The sequence below is a fragment of the Colias eurytheme genome, chromosome 18 (assembly GCF_061535395.1).
Source record: "Colias eurytheme isolate Ceu_HAF_F1 chromosome 18, ilColEury1 Martin Lab GWU primary, whole genome shotgun sequence".
NCBI lineage: Eukaryota > Metazoa > Arthropoda > Insecta > Lepidoptera > Pieridae > Colias > Colias eurytheme.
The window spans coordinates 5,181,585-5,195,155 of record NC_142997.1 but is presented as its reverse complement, the minus strand read 5'-3'; the positions used below and the strand labels follow the sequence as shown (position 1 = coordinate 5,195,155).

Here is a 13,571-nt window from a genome sequence, read left to right as displayed (position 1 = left end):
AATTTGTGTTAACGCATGCTTAGTGACATAAATGGTTAATTAACGACAGGGATAGAGATCAAAAGATTAGAAATAACAGAAGGCAATAGACCTAATATTTTTAAATATTATTAACTAAAAAAGCTTATCGTCTATGAGAACTATAACTACTATACTAGCATTATATGTATTATCTGTGGTATAACTTGCTCAAATTATTATATACCCAAGAGTATTTTTCCCAAATACCAACCTACCATGGACAAAGTTATTTTATACTAACCCAAATTATACTAAAATCTAAATTTTCTGTAAGAAAAAGAAAGTATACTTTTAAATACCCCTAAAAACATCAAAACCTTGTTTCTGTTCCTTTTTTTCTGATTAATCGTTCTTAAAAATGATAAGGCAACACTCATATACACCTTCATTCACACCACTAATAGTAAGTATAACGTAAACAGTTCATTCATAGCCCTTCAAGACGCCCCCTAAGGAGCAGGTCACACCTGTTGCACCCTCGTGAACTTGGACTCAAGGAAATTAGGGGAGTGTGGTAATGACATACCTGACTTGCCGACAAGTGCGTCTTATCTTTAAGGTGATGAATTAATTTTTCTAACATTTACGGCCCTTTTTAAACCTTCGTAATTTTTATATTATTAAAGTTGTCGTGATGAAAATTCTTGACAAGAAAGTTCAATAGTAACACAATACGTCTACCGTTTTAGAAACATGATTCCATGATATTTTCTCGATAGAAAAAAAATACAAAGTTCTCATTGTTATTTTTTTTAAATCTCTGGCATCTTCAAAATAACAAACGTAAAGTTACGACTTTTTGGATATTAACTATAAAATATACAACCTATACGTCTACCGATTTAGAATTTTGAAATATGCGATGGTTTTGAAATAAACAAGAAATACTTGAAATTAGCGCGCGACCAGCCAATATAGCGAGAGCCGCCCTGTACCTTCCTACCCCGATCGCTGCACGAGTCATTCCCGCTACGGCCGTCACACGGGGAACTTGTGTCGCTCGCGCCATCGTAAAAAAGGGTGACAACACAATAAGACAAAATGAGACAAATGGGGACAATAAAGAAAATAAGAAGAAGAAACATAAAGGTTGGAGGAAAAAGAATGCTTACAATTGGAACAAATTAATGAAGTAAGTTGGTTTTATTTTAAATTTGATGATAATTGTATTATAGACGATGTTTGATATGTACCCCTGTTTTAAGTACATAACGAATGTGTAAGATTTTTTTCATTTATAGCATAGATAATCTTTTCAGAAATCCGGAATCCAGAAGGAAAATAAACCCACTGATTGTTCACAATGTGAACCCACTCCTTCGTAAGTACCTTTATTCAGTCAAAAATGTATGTTATCAACGCTCTACTGGTTTTATCGCATGATTCCATTTTTAACAAAAAGCAACAAAGTGCAAAGAAATAAAAAATCATGGTGAACTTAGTGGAAGTATGGCGGATGTAATATGGAACAGGAGCTCATTGGAGTAGTATTATATTTAAAAAAAATACGAAAAAATTTCAAGAATTACATTTCTTAGTAGGTGGTAGATAAGTATGTTGTATAAAGAATTTGATGTTGATATTTATTTCATTTATACTTACTACACCTGTGCGGGAAATTGCTTAGTACTAAAACAAGTTTATATTCATATTTACATAGTAATGTGAGTTTTCATTTCGAAAAATTTTGTGTAAGTATATTAAATTGAGTTCCTGGGTGATCTGGAAACACAATTGGGCCCGGAAGATGGCGCTGCAGTCACTCCTCCTAATCACATGAACCGATTTGGATGAATATTTGTGTGCACATTTCATTGTTGTGGGATGATTGGTTGATTCGTTTTCACATTAGCTAATATTATGTATTTTTGTTGTTAGAAAGTAAACTTAATTTAATGTTTATAATACATTATTATTGGTAATAAATAAGCCAGTGTTCGTCTCACATTGCTGTACCTGCCTACCTACCCTACCAGGGCCTAACTTTGTTCTGGCTATTTTATTTTGATTATTTGTAATGAATAATTACAATTATAATAGAGTGCAAAAAATAAATACATGCGTCAATATATTTTGTGTTTTTTTTTTTAATTTTTTTATTTAAAAAAATATCATTCCGACCGCGGCTTTGCCCGCGTGGAATTAGGTTATATCGTGAATCCTGTTTTTTCCCACAGAAGTGTTCAGTTCGGATAAAAAGTATCCTATGTGTAAATCCAGGCAATTAGCTATATTTTATCAAAATTGGTAATGTAGTCTTGACGTGATTAAGTAACAACTAACAAAAAAATATACAAATTAACATCCAAAGTTTCGCATCAGTTTTACTGTATTAGTGATATCTTCCACTCTTGACTTTGACTGAGAAGAATTAGGGTTTATAACTTCTTTCAGAAATAGTACCTTTCATTTCTGGGCATGATGTAATCTACGTCAGCATCAAATTCTATCTAAATCAATTCAGTAGTCCGCGTTATTGAGTACCATTTAATTTTTTCAGAGTAACAATATTTTTTGTTATTTTAAAGATTATTTATAACCTGTATTAATTTGTAATAAAGTAAACATTACGAAATGATAATAATTATTAATAATGTCTAAGTAGTTGTTAAAAAGAAGATTATTTGTTTATAAGCAAGAAAATAAAACCAATAAATCAACAATTAAATAAATGTATGACAATATTATAACTGTATGACGACTCCATACATGTTTGTCCCGAGTCGGCCAGCGGCAGCGCGGCGAGTTTGCAAGAATGACTTCGCGCACACCCGCGTTCGCGATAGCGAGCTATTAGACTCCGCCCGCCAAGCAGTGGATTTTTTTTTGTGTATCGTCTTAAATAAATTAAGACGGATTGCTTCAAAAAGTGTCAGTTTGATGAATTGTGTCCGTTTTTGTTTGCTTAAAAAAATTATAGATCTTTTGATATTTTATGAAGATACAAATAAAAGACAAATGTCAAAAAACTTTTCCTTAAGATTTATAAACCCAACGAGACCTTCAGATCTTCACCAAAAATCTTTACCGGTTACATTTTCAGGACAAAATCACTAAAAAGCTTTGAATAATAATACATAGTTGAAGGAAGAAGACAGACAATACATCTTAAAATGAGTAAAAACGTTATGGAATGATAGAGAAAACTATATAAAACCAAAAAATTTATTTCATAAATTACCTAGTAAATCGTAATTATTGTTACTTTGATAATGAGTGCATGCTCGGCAATATAATATAACTGTCAACATGATGATAATTATAAAACCTAATAGGTATGTAGGTAGTTGATATGTTAGTTAATATCCAGCCAGAATATGTCACTAACGATGTAAAGGGACTGCATCAAGGGTATCGAATTTCAGCCGAATGCAACAAAGGTCTGACATGTGGTAGATTTACAAAGCTTCAAGGTATATCCATTTCGTATTAAACCATGTTATAGCACAAAAATTAATATTATTCAGAGAACGGTGTATGGTGTGTATAATTCTGCAAAAGCTTGTAAAAACATAATACATATTTTTTATTGATTATTTAGCTGATTTGAATCGCATCATGATGATTATCAAATATAGCAACCACCATGTTACCTAGTAAAAATTATCTGCAAAGAGGTCAAAAATAAAAGTTTGAAGAATCTAGAAATTTTCTATAATCCCTAGTAATATTATAAATGCGAAAGTAAATCTGTCTGTCTGTCTGTTACTCAATCACGCCTGAACTACTGAACCAATTTGCATGAAATTTGGTATAGAAATATTTTGATACCCGAGAAAGGACATAGGATAGGTTTTATCACGGAAATCCTACGGGAACGGATTTTTCTTTGAAAACGCGGGCGAAGCCGCGGGCGGAAAGCTAGTCCTTAAATAAATTCATCAGTTTTATCACAAGTCGCACTGTCCTCCGAATACTGCAACAAAATATACTTACAAATATGCGTAAAACATTTATTTGGTATTTTTAATTCAGAACAATTTAGACTTCTTAGTTTAAAGAATAGCTTGAAAATTAAAAGCCAGTTGGCAAGCATTTGTATACCGCAGACAGTCAAGTAATAACGGTCCAAAATGCATATGATATAATGCTAAATAGTATTAAAATGAGTCTCTTGATGCCCAAGTAGCTATTGTATGGACCCTTTTGAATGACTATAGCCCGCATTCTGACTGGCCCTGTTGATAAGCATGTACTTATAGATCCTTTGGTAAATGCCTATAGTAATGAGCACTTCGCTTTACAATCATTTCAATATACCAATAAATTCCAACGATTTTGAAATTAAACTAATTGAGAATAAGGTTGATATTTACTTGCACTAGGTTTGTATATACCTATTGTTTCACGAATAATTCTGAAACCATTGTATAAAACACGTTTTTAAATTTGCAGGACAAAAATGGCAATGCCTGGATTATGATACCCCCTGTTTATTAAAACAAAAGTCTGATTGTTGGTCATTTCGATGTTAGTAATTATAAATTAGTTGGATGTAATTTCTGAAAGCAGGACCACCTCTCTTATTTTGAATATAATGATAAAAAAAACAACTCCTGTCTCCTATGTTTTTATTCATTTGGCGACTACATATTAATACATAACATTGTAGTCCTTTTCAAATTCGTGATCTAATAATCATAAGTGAATTCTTAATTGTGGCTTATAAATTAAATTTCTGTATATGAACTATCGGTTTGTATTATTAAGCCAATAATGGATTAGCTAATTATTTAAGTTAAGCTGGACCGACCAATTTAGACATTTAAAAAGCTACTGACTTCGAATGTCCCTACACTATGAGTTACTCGCTTCGAATTCAGAACTTCTTCCATGGAAGTCGGTACAAATCAACCGAATAGAACCGAAAGCTACCCACATATACAAAGATTTACGCCACCAATATTTTACCTTTTGGAAGCAAAGTTCAATGGCATACGCACCCTTACCGTGACGTACACCTGCTTGTATCACGGCGCCGGCGCAGCTGCTATCAACCTCATACGGGCGAGATAAACTGCTTATTATTATTTTGATAATGCGCCCGTGCCATTCAGACAGCACATTTGACAAGGTAAAGAATAGCCATGTGTTGTGTATGTTATACTTGAATGTTATAAATTATTGCATTATTGAAAGGAAGGGCTGTGTTGCTAATTCTGCGACTTTGAAAATGCTAACTAAGTAGTATAGAATAGAACGCATTTAAAAAATTATAGAAGAAAAGAATTCCCCTCCTTAGTTTACTTGTAATATTTAAATTTAATGAAATTGAATTTATTTATTTTGTACCTAACCTATGTTAAACACTAACCCACAATGTAACAAAACAACATGAAAATTATCACGACTGGAAAATTGATCGAGCTTTTCTTCAAAGTTAGAAAAAATGTGCCTAAGCAAACTGTTTGAAATTTGAATGAATAAAATTCTTCAAGTTTAAGTTATGTACGTCAAACACACTTCTATTATTTGTTCACATATGCACAACGGGTTTGATCATATAATAAATGCAATTGAGATAAATTCGTAACACATCAAAATAATTCCCATAAAGTAGGTCCTAGGTACCTACATTGTTTGCAAAAACCGTTCGAAATGTGCAATTACGTCAATTAAATCTCGTAATAACGGTCCTGGATTAGACCGTGCACATATAGGTGTTCCTTGAACCCTCTTTTTAAAGCATACGCCGAAAAACACAATAAATTAATCCTGTATTGTGTAAAGTTGCGTAGCGGTAGGGTCAGCAGATATGTTATCTCAACAACGAATTTATATTAATGTTAACATTTTATTTAAACTTAAGATTTTTGGTCGATGTTTTATTTTATGGTGACGCTTTAATGATGTGTAAGTGTGCATATTAACAGGAACAATAAATGTATTTGTGGAAGGTTTGATACATTTTTAATGATTAAAAAAATCCAGATCAATCTGTTTTCGTAAATCAAACCTCTACCTCCACTTTTAGATAAGTCTATAAAGAACACAAAAATATTCAAACATCTTCAATCTTTGAAAAAAATATAAAAAATTAATTTTAAAAAATCAATTAGATTTTTATGCAGACGGTTGCAAGGTGCATAGCGGGAGCGCGTGGCACGCGTGCCAGGCGCGTGCGCACACGCGTGCAGTTCTGCGCTGTCATGGCCGATGTTTTCAGGTACTCACTGCTTTGTAAGCGACCCAATCGAGTATGAAGTCTCTAAATTACGACACCATTATTCTACTCAAATGGAATGGGGATAAAAGAATGTGAACGTTGACGTAAAACTCTATTATAATTTATAATAGTTAGAGTTCAATAAATAATTTCCAATCGAAAATTAAATAGAAAAATTTTTAAAGAAGTACGATCTGGTCGTCTTGTTGAAATATATATACAAGAACTTCATATTTTTTAATATAACAAAACTGAAAATTATAAATAGAGATTCTAATTGTAATGTGGAGCATTTTGGAAGAGTTATTTGCAGGTTCTATTTCATTCTGTTAACATTTTATAATCCATGATTTTGTATGGGTTATGTTTAAACAGAATACGTAACAATTACACGATTATAATACAATTATAATTATTCCTTAGTTAACGTTTTCCTTTACATGGTTCAAGGATTTGTACAGGAAAGATTATCATCAAATTGATTTTTTGATCGTCTGCAGGTTTTATTTTAACATACATCCCAATATGCCAAGAACTTATATACATAAAAAAGTAAAGTCCCATGTCCCCTAGTGGGGTAAGGGGCAGATTGCATTATACATCTGTTTCACTGTTCGATTTTCTTTAGCGACAAGAAGGTAATCTTGCCTTCTGTGTCCCACCAGACCACGACATTTTTTTTTCTTCGTCTCCACCAGGAATCGAACCCAGGACCAGTCGGTGCTACACTCATTCGTCAACTACTGTACCAAGGAGGCGGTCCAATGTTAATAACAATACCCAATTATTACTTTGTACGAACATACAAAATAAAAAAGCATGATGACGCCGGTGTACGTAGTAACATCCCACGCAATATACGTTATAGCTAGGGTTCGTCTGTCAGTTACAATCAGTTGATTAAATCCAGGAGCACACCTGCGGGATGCACGGGGGTAACCTGGCAACACCACTAATAAACATTTTTAATGCTACATGCATTAACAAAAATGGACAACTGCTTTGGAGGTTATGTAAAAGTAGTCTTTTTCTAGTAAAGAATGCATGAAATGTGGTAGAGAAATATTATGTTTTAAAATACCCTGGCATTGAAAGCTTTTTTATCGTTCCGTATAAAATTATTAGTATATTGTACCTTACTAATGATAAATCTAAGTTTCGTAAATGTCCTTAGATTCTCAAAGCACTGAGTGGATATATCCATCTTGTGCTGTATAGTTCATTTTAATTATTTTATTGTTATAATGACTGTATTTATATGTTAATGGTACAAATAAATGTATTTTCTTTCTTTTCTTTGTTTCTTTCTTCTAGAGATAATTCTACTTTTCAAAGAAATGCTACATTTCCTTTTTTGAAGAAGCACTTGAACAGAGTAATGTGGAAAGTGATCGACGATGTATCTCATAAAAAGTGGACTCTACCACAGTATTATATTATAATTTTGTCTTGTTGTTGTCTTTGTTTGTAGATCAATAAATGTGATGTCAAAATGCCTTTACCTAGCTGCATTTATTCCGTTCCATAACATTGTTATAGAATGTTAGTATAGACAATGTTGTTTTACCGTTTTATGCATTCTATCAGATGAGCCATTCAAATGTCCAACTATCACATGTTTGCTCTCACGTCACCCCTCACACAACAATAGCGTGAACTACAATACGCGCGCGCGCATCTGTCTGACGCAGCGCTGTGATTGGTCGAGAGACGCACCCTCGCCTGTGATTTTCACAAAAATCGATGTAACGGTTTATAGTGAATTTAGTATATTACGATTTTTGAATTATTTTAGGAAGGAATGAGGGTATTGCGGAATTTAGTCTATTTGTAATTGATAAAGTTAAAGCCAAAAGGTTGCATGTAGAGCAAGCAAATAATATTTGGGTCAATCAATTTTTAAAGGTCCCGATCATAATTTTCTCGTATTTTTTTTTTTACTTAATTTTCAGCATTTTACTATTTCATTTAGAAGATAATTCTTCGTAGATTAAGATTATATAAGCAGCAGTGCAGTTGATTTAATACATTTGTGGATTTACCTTCACGAACCGATCTATTCACGGGAAATAATGTCCTTTGGACAACTTACACAATAGTACTTTTTTAAATGTTAAATTCCCTTAAGAATTAAAACAAATTCTTCTAATATTAAATAATAAATAATATTTTGATATTTTTTCTATTTACACCCAAAATACGAAATATTTTTATTAAAATTGAAACGAATGATGTCTTTTGAACAACCAAATAATGTTTCATATATAAAAAAGTTTCAGTAAAGCGGAAATAGTGATATTTTTTACAAAAAAACTATTAAGGCGAGGTTGTTACGTATCGCATTATTGATTTTACTTAATTAAAATGAACTGATTCTCGATATAACTGAATGAATGAAGTATAATGTGATTTTCATATGGGGACATCTTAGTTGAAGTAGTAGCGTCTTGATTTTTGAAATGTTAAAATTACAATTAAACTAGACATAAAATCGCGTAATAAAAATGTGTTCCCGAAACAGCCGAGTAATAAACAATACATGAACTATTTAACTGTTAAAGTATAAGTTTTATATAATTATTGTCCTAGGTACAACCAAATTGTCCATGGTACAACCACTTTGGTTGGCCCAGTGACTGGTTGTCCGCGGGACATTTTTAACGTTTTGAGCCGCCAAGCAAATACTATTGTTATTTTATATATTAATCTCAGCTCACACTAAATTATAGACGAAAGCGCATCTCGTGTAGTATAATTGATAACAATTAGGGCATGCAGAACCGAGTCCGGTTCCAAGTTTCTGAAACCCGGTTCCAAATCGAGCTCAGAACCGGGTAGAACCGGGTTACCCGGTTCTTTTATAATACCTCGGAAAAAAATACGAAATTAAACAAAAGTAACTATAAAAGTACCTGATAGGCCTTTTATTTTACGCGGCTTGTGTCTTGTTTTATTAAATTAATAAAGAAACAAAATTTCAATACTTCTCTTTATTTATCAGTCTTATAAAAGTACCTTGTTATCATAATTTTTACATATAATAAATCTGTAGAAGGGTCAATTCTGTACATTAAAAATATTGAAAAAATAAATAGCAGGTGGTGTTACTGGATCGATACCAAACCCAAATATGTGATTTAAAAAATTTTGGTCTGTCTGTCTGTCTGTATATGCTTACATCACGGGAAAACTAACGGTTCGATTTCGATAAAACTTGGTATAATTATACTTTATTAACCTGGGCATAAAATAGGATACTTTTTATCCTGGAAAAATACGTGGAAAAAAAATAAATCTAAATTTTTCAGTTTTATCCATACACGTTGTTCTGTAGAACTGCGAACACACGTTGCGTTACCCGCAGTGGATTCTTTTTTTTATAAAATATCATTGACGAGTTACTCAATATGGAGGAATAAACCATCCACGCGAAGACGGATATCCGCGCGGACGGAGTCGCGGGTGGAAGCTAGTATCACATTATAAACTTAAACCTTATTCATTAACTGCAAACTGTAAAGCAAAAAACCGGCCAAGTGCGAGTCGGACTCGCGCTCCGAGGGCTCCGAACAAACCTATTTTTTATAATGTTGTAACTTTAAAATTTATGTTTATCAATTTTATGTTTATGTCTAGCAATTTTTCCTTTATCTGTGTTATAAGACGTTACTTTTACGAAATTTAAAGGCTCTGTGTTCATGAGAAGTACCCTGTAGGTTTGAGTTCAATGCGAATGTCGAAATTTGCAAAAATTTTCAGCATTTACGGCTGTATCTTTTGATGCGTTGGCTTGTGAGTTTGACTTTTTCACAGCATCAAGGGACCGAAGACTTGAGTATTCGATATAAATTTCAGCTTGATACCAAAAACAAAAATATGACTGGATCATTATATGTAACAGTAAAATCAACAGCTTTTCAAATTCACGACTAATCTAATAAAAATATTTCAGTAGCCAAATTTTTGTCATTTTCAAAGCCTAATTTTTTTTTTTTGGTAATACACCCGTAGGAAACTTATAGCATCTAAGGTTAGACAACCAATCAGAGCCACGCTTGAGGCGTGACACGAAAATTCGCGATGCACTTGAGTCTGACGTTGCCAGATAAAATAAATTTGTTAAAATAATGCAGCAAAATATAAATAATACTTCATATTTTAATATTTTGGTCGGAACCGGGAGAACCGGGTTTCATACTATTCAGACCCGGTTCTCAAGATCATCAAAAAACCCGGGTTTACCCGGGTTTTTCGGAACCGGGTAAACCCGGGTGCATGCCCTAATAACAATGCATCAAGTACTTATGCTTTAATCACAGTTGTCTGACGGACTGACAATAAAGCCACCCCACACTCACCAACATCGCTCGGACGACTGTTGCCGTGATTTTATACAAATCAAAATGGCGTTTGAGCCCGACAGTTAATTGTTGTGTTTAGCTTGTTGTTTAGGAATCTACCGCGCCATTTGTGTTTTGTTTCCATAACTAAATTACGGTTGTCTGTGAGACCTGTGCCATGTAGATGATTTATGGGGACAAAAGTAAAATGCCTGAAAAACGTATTATATCCAATAAAAAAAAAATATTTGTATGTTTTTATGTCAATAATCATGAACTGAATCAAGAAGTCTATTTGGTATTTATGGTCGTGATAGTATGTGTTCGTGATGCGAAGTTTGTTTATGCATAGTAGCTTGGGGACAAATGTGATAGTACTGGAAAATTTCATTTAGTCTCTGGACAACCATGAAACTACGCACAAATTAATAAAGCAAGTAAAATATTGTTCACAATAATGTTAGAAAATATTAAGAGGAATATAATTAAAACCAATTTAACTCTTTCTGATTTCATGTTTATTAATTATCGTTCAGGGACATGATGCGTGTACCGTCGGACCATTAAAAGTTGATCGACCCATTTACAGGTTAAAAAAATCTCTTTTATCTCCGAAAAATAACTGTGTCTGAACTAAATATAAATGAAATCAAAAAATGTTATTATATGAAAATAGACACTACTTTATTTTTCATAGCATGTGTAAACTTACGTACCTACATTAAAAAAAAGGAATAAAACAAAATTTTCCCAAGTTTTATAATAGACTGCCACGGGAATTTAGCTCGGTACTTGATACCGACGTCAACAGCATACATCCTTCCGATTGGCGTCAATTTCCCACGACCACTGGACACCTTTTGTTTAACTAGGATCATTACTCCACCCTATGAATTATGATGAACATATTTTATTCTAGAACAGTAACGTTTTTCAGTTAAAATATTCCCTTCTTACTAAGATTTTAAATGGAACATAACATATTTAAAACTGAATTATTAATGATGATGTTTTTCAGTAAAATAAATACTTAAATACTTTTCTTAATGAATCTATGAATGTAAGTGTAGAATGTAGCTGTGTCTCTTTGTGTTTCTGTTAAATTATAACTACTTACAGAAATACTAAGTAATGAATATACTATCTAATATCAATCTATATCTACACTAGGTACAAAAGCTAAGGATATATTATGTGAATATCTGATATGTATCAGAGAAGATTAATTGCTTATCAAATAGTAGGTATAGCCTATACTAAGCTTAAATGTTTTTTACTGTGTGTAAATGTAATATTGTCCAGAAGATTGACGCAAAGATTCTTTATTAAAAGATTAATATAAAAATAATCAGACAGACACTGTAATATACAAATTTATATGCATACGCAGTTTACAGTATAATATATTTTTTATACTAGATACATAGATAATATGATATAATATGTTAATTAAACGTGTGAAAGAAACAAATGTGTATTGGGAATTATTAAACAATTAAACTCATGACATGACGTACTTTGCGCCACTTAGGGCTGCTATTAGCGTGACTGATTACAAATTTATTCCCACACAATTTTATAAAACAACAAAACAACCAAAAAAGTTTTTGTCCTTGCTATAAAACCATGATCTATAGCTATAAGTAAGAAGATATGTATAATATATTCGACATACATTACAAGGATGTATGTAAGACTACCTTCATTCAAATTACGAGGAAATATTGGAAAATTCATGGAAAGGGAAGGAAAAATTAGCTAGAGCTTTTTCCTTTCTTTAAAGAAAAAGCTTTCTTAATCAATCTTAATCAATTAACAAAAATCGTTCTGTTTTAATCCTATATTTATAATTTGAAGATATGTATTAATCAGTACACATCTATACTAATATTATAAAGAGGAAAGGTTTGATTTTTTGTTTGTTTGTTTGTATGAATTGAATAGGCTCCGAAACTACTTGGCAGATTTGAAAAATTCTTTCACTGTTGGAAAGCTACATCATTTCTGAGTGACATAGGCTAGGTTTTATCCCGGAAATCCCACGGGAACGGGAACTATGCGGGTTTTTTTTTGAAAACGCGGGCGAAGCCGCAGGCGGAAAGCTAGTATTATTATAAAGCTGCAGAGCTTTAACTACATCTATCGAAATAGCTTTAAAAACTGGGCGTAGATTTAAAAAAGCTGAACAAGAATTAAAATAAAAACCTTTCCTCCACATTATTAATAGCTAACTAAAATATATTCATTATACCAAAGTATCATCGAAGGTTCAATTACCGGTAAGTGACACCACAGTGAGCGGTATGCGCAGGCGCAGCATTTCCTGCACTACAAGGGCTTCGTTCCGACGTCCGGCGCGCGCGCATCAAGAGGTCACGTACTGAGCAGCTGGATTTATGTCACACTAGCTTTCCGCCTGCGGCTTCGCCCGCAATCAAAAAAAAACCCGCATATTTCCCGTACACGTGGAATTTACGGGATAAAACCTATCCTATGTGTTAATCCTAGTTACCCCTCATACGTGTGCTAAATTTCATTGTAATCAGTTCAGTAGTATTTGCGTGAAAGAGTAACAAACATACTCATAAACATCCATCCTCACAAACTTTCGCATTTATAATATTAGTAGGATAGAACTAGTCAATAGATCCGACTCCGTGTGGGATCGCACAAATTAAGTAGTCTATTGGCCGGTTTCTACCACAAAATAAAATGTTTATTAGCCGGTTTGTAAGTAAGTATTTGAGGTTAGAAACGAAATCATGCTTAACACGTTCACTGCGGCATGTCCAGTATCGGGCCATCAGCGACTACACCACAGTGCGGCGCCCAAAATCGCAGTTTTCACCGTGGTGCGGCGAGGTTTTTTATATGTTAATCAATGACTAGAAAAGAGACAAATATATTTTTGTGATCACAGTTTGAAGTAGGACTCAATTTCGTTTAAAAATCGTATGGCAAAATATTGGACCAACGCATAGAAAAGAAACCGTTTCTTTTGTGTGCGGCATGTCAAATATTTTGCCATGGACAAGCACCTCATG

At 33.0% G+C, this 13,571-nt stretch overlaps 1 long non-coding RNA gene across 1 annotated transcript; it reads left to right on the top strand.

Annotated features, from left to right (window-relative positions):
- The first annotated feature begins 581 nt into the window (after positions 1-581).
- On the top strand, positions 582-2,090 carry LOC149900620 (uncharacterized). Its single transcript, XR_016457743.1, has 2 exons — positions 582-1,153; positions 1,281-2,090. It is a non-coding gene; the product is annotated as an uncharacterized LOC149900620 (long non-coding RNA).
- Positions 2,091-13,571: the final 11,481 nt, after the last annotated feature.